The sequence below is a fragment of the Psammomys obesus genome, unplaced genomic scaffold, assembly GCF_907164565.1.
Source record: "Psammomys obesus unplaced genomic scaffold, mPsaObe1.curated_primary_1811, whole genome shotgun sequence".
Taxonomy (NCBI): Eukaryota; Metazoa; Chordata; class Mammalia; order Rodentia; family Muridae; genus Psammomys; species Psammomys obesus.
In genome coordinates, this window is record NW_026591086.1 from 36,422,699 (window position 1) to 36,427,418 (window position 4,720).

A 4,720-nucleotide genomic window follows, 5' to 3' on the forward strand; every position below is an offset into this window, starting at 1 on the left:
TCTCTCTCTCTCTCTCTCTCTCTCTCTCTCTCTCTCTCTCTCTCTCTCTCTCAAAACTGTGGCTTTCGATTCCTGAATGTTTTAGTATGCTAAATTAGGGCATCTGTTCTAGAGTTCTTGACCCATTCCCGAATTCTCTTCTTTCGCTTTTCCTCACCAATTTTTTTTTCCTAAGATAACCAATACTTCCTAGTATAAAAATTTAACAGGATATTTGGAAAAAAAAAAAATAGAAGGTAAAGGTAAATAAGAGGCTGGGGCAGCTCAGTCAGTGACGTGCCTGCCACACAAGCATGGGGCTTGAGCTCAGATCTCCATCCCCCGCGTGAAAGCCAAATGTGGTGTCCATCCCAGCACTGGTAGGGCCGAAACAGGCAGTCAAAGAGTCCCATAGCCAGTCGGTGAGATCCAGGTTCAGAGGAAAACCTTGTCTCAAATAATTAAGTGGGACAGTGACAGAGGAGGAGACCCAGCATTGACCTTGGCCTCAACATGCATGTGCCCATACAAGCGCACACACACCCACATGAACACAAGCACACAAACGAATCTTTGAAAATAATATACGGATAATTAAAATGAAGGATGCCATTATACCCATTCACAATAATTGAAGATAATTAGATTAGCAGTTCGTGTATGCTTCTAATCATTTCTTCTGTAGTGCAGACAGGACTTTCTTTTTTAAATCGACTCTTTATTTAAGTGTAACATAGGAAGAAAAGGAACGCAAACCAGAGATGTTTTCAGAAAGGGAACGTATGTAATGTCATATGTGATTTTGGGTCTAATGGTTCCCCGGGACTTTCACAGCGCAGCAGTATTGGAGTTGGGCGCTGCAGCCAGGCTGAGGCCAAAGAAACCATGAATGAGCTCTGCTCTACAGCTTCCCACCGCTGTGAGTTAGGGAACATTATTTAATTTTTCTCATCCTGGTCACCTCCCCTGATAAACAGCTGGACTGAATTAATATAAACAATTTACTTAGAATGCTTTGATACAGGTAGAGTAAGGTGCTGTTCTCATTCTGGCTGCGGTTGGACAATAGCTGACTCCCCCACAGTAATTAAACTTTCCTTCGCCTCCTTGTTCTCTCCTGGAAGACTTTGTTTAGTTGCCTTCTGCAATGAGCTGAAAGGGAAGCCTTTGCCACTCTTTGCATTTGAGGTCTGGCTTTTTTGCAAAGTATGGAGACTTCCGGGCACCTCTCTCTACCTGTAACCTTCTCAAGACATAGATGCGTTATTAACACTTCACTAAGCCCACTTGTGCTATTCACAATTCTTTACATAGGTCTAGATTGGTTTTTCAGGCTCTTGTTGTTTTGTTAGGGTTTTTTCTTATTTCTTAGCTCTAGCTTTGGGCCTACATCGTCTTCCTGCACACATACCTTCCCCCCGCCCACCCCCACACCTCTTTTTTTTTTTTTTCCATCGTGCTTAGGATTTTTCACATTCCTCTAGGAATGGCTTTCCCTCACTTCTGAACTCACTTCATGCTCTCAGGACCGTGCATCCTGGCGTGTCACAGTTTACAAAACACTTTCTCACACTCTTCCCAGCTGCCTAACCTGATGAGATAGAGCGGTGACTGCTCTCCATTTCGCAACTGAGAGAATGAGCCCTTTGTCAGAAAAGCTCATCCCAAGTCTGCTTGGAATAAGGCTTCTCAAGAGCAAACACCACATTGTCTGTCTGTTTGTTTGTTTGTTTGTTTGTTTGTTTTCTTGACCAGGTACATATTTATTCTGATTGATCTACTAGACAAATTATCCTGAAACACAGAAAGCTTATAAATGGCTTCTACATAGCTCTCAGTTAAATGCACATCTCCTCACCACTTATATTTTTCAATAGCATCTTGAATGTTTGCTCTGGGCCAAGCACGGTGCTCCACCTGTCTGATGCCTCGTCTCAGGAGACACAGGAATGGAGAATAGCACTGGGTGGCATGGTAGACTCCCTGTGTTCGGGCTCAGCTTTCACCCGCACCGTCATCTCCTGATTCCTAAGGCCACATTCCCTCTCATCTGCAACACGAGATTTCTGATCTAATCATATGAGACAAATTAATAATACTACTACTAATAATAATAATGAATGCAAATGCTTCCCAAGCTTTATGAAAACATAACAGTTATGAAACTGACAAGGCACACACTCTGCCTGAGTGATCCTACGATCCAGAAATGTGATCAGAAGACAAACCACAGTATGAAATGACATATGCTAAGTCACGGGGGGCAAAGGTATACCAACCTGGAGAGAACACAAGAAGGTAGCACTGTGCTATGAAGTACAGAAGGGTAAAACTGTGTTCTAAATCCCTGTCTGCCGCCTATTTATGAAGATTTAAATTTGTGTGCCTGTGATCCCAACACTCAGGGAGGCGAAGGCAGAGGCAGGTGGATCTCTGTGAGTCTGAAGCCAGCCTGGTCTACAAAGTGACTCCAAGACAGCCAAGGCTACACAGAGAAACCCTGTCTCCAAAAACAGAAACCAAAATGAACAAACAAATAAACAAAAAAGATTTAAGTTGTGAAAATAGTAATTTCCCTGTGGGAATTAATTTTTAACCAGGAATTGGAGTAACTAATTTGGGTCCAAAACTGTGTTTAATGCCCAGTATAACTAACTGAAGCAGTATTTTTCCTAGATCACGCTGTCCTCCTACACCTCTTCCAATGGAATTGTAAGAGTTATTGCCCCGCACTTCTGACGTAGAAAGAATAGGAGAAAATGTAAGAAACGTGAGCCTTGATCCCCGTGCACATCAATTACAGGTAATAAATCCCCCTGCGGTGCCACTCAGACAGAAACACAAAAACACATGGACTTCTCCTATTAGAAAATATAAACCAAATAGTGACTATTTGTTGTTTAGATTTATTCCGTGAGTAATGTAACCTTAAAAACAAGCTAGCATTGAAGGATGTATCATTTTTAATCTCGGCGCTTTTAGCTGCTTGCCAACAGCAGATAGAGTATCTTATTGCAATAATTCAAGGATTACTCTATTAGTTTCTCTAAGCCCTTAAAGCAAACGAAGCTCTTATGATATAAAACACCTTCTTTCTCTATTTTTTTTTTTTTTTTACCCTCAGCTCTCAAGCCTAAATGCATTTCAGGGTAGAATTTTAAATGAACTAGATAAATGAAATTCTCTCCAACTGTATTAATTTTTGACACTCTTTTTATGATTCTTTTAAAAAGGACATAGAAATGGATTGTAGCTCTGGCCTCTGCACAGTCGTGATGAATAGCAGGCTACAAATAATGCTTTCTTCAAACTTTTGAGAGAACAATTTAGATTTTTAATCTCTTCTGTGGATTTACAAATGCCCTACCCTGATAACTGACCAAGAAGCCTGGAGTGAGAGATTTCTTAAACAAAGAAAAGGAGCCCTATAGATTGAAGGAAGCATTTTCACATTTTCTCCTCCTCTTTCTGTAACCTTTTGTTCCCATCACAAATACCTACGCATAGTTTTATCTGTGACCTTGAAGGACCGTATAGCTTTACCGGGCATCTTTTAAGATCTCAGGTGACCTTCAGCTGATACACTGAGTTCTGACCTGCCTCGGTGATCTGCTCCCACAAAATGCATATGCTGAACAGTGCTGGTGTGTGCAGTAGGGGTAAGTGAATTATTTACAAAAATTTGAGTTGACACCTTTTATCAAATGTGGAAAGATGAAGACAAAACAGCTGCTATTGCTGTCGTAAGCAATCTGCTGGTGATTGAATAAAAGTGTCAAGAAAATGGCTGCTTGATGGCCTTTTGTTCTCTCTCATCCAGCTTGATGTTAGTTTGAGCTGTCAGTTAGGAATCACGGCAGTGTGATTTATCAATAGACTGAGTGACCTTCTGTTTTCGCTAGTGCTGGAACTAGAAGACAGCTCCCTCTACTGCGAGCACACAGCACTTCTCACCTTGCCATTTCAGGCATGTGATTGGCTTGGATTTGCCAAAAGGCAGCTCACTCCGAGGATAATCATGGCTTTTTACATTTTGTCTTGTTTTGATGGCCTCCACCCACTTGCTAAAAATTAGTGCATATCCAAAAAGAAAAAATTAAGCATATTTCTGTACCTTCCAGCAAAGTAATTTAGAAAAATCAGCATTTGAGATGAAATGCTTCCTCCTCGCTAATTAAACTGCAGAGTACAGGAACATTATCTGTGATAACAAGCTGAATCTTTAAACAGTGTTTGGCTTGTATTGACATGAACAGCCTGTCTGCATTGACTCAAATTATTTTATAATCTCCATAGAAAGAAATATTTGAAGTTATTTTTTCTGCCAGAATACTGGAGCCTTCTCAGGGAGAGATAGTATTTCAACCAAGGTTTGGGGAGCCTTGAGAGATAAGAAGCCATAGGGACCACAATTTTACAAATAAGCCCCCCTACTGTTATCCTATAGGATATTGTACATGAATTTATTAAAATGTGGGCTTTCAACTTAATAGATATTTATTTGATTGGAAGCACAAATAGTGTAAGGGTGTATTGTGATAAAATGATATTCCAGTTTTTATCGAAAAAGGAAACATTAAAAATAATTGCAAGAAGTCAAGGAGCATAATCCAATTTCCAATAGCACCTAATCTCAGTGTTCAGCTCTAACTTGCTGGAATGTGATTTAAATTTTCATTCTTTTTAAAAACTGTTACATAAGGCATGCTTTCAAATACATTTTTTTTAACCTGGGGCTTTT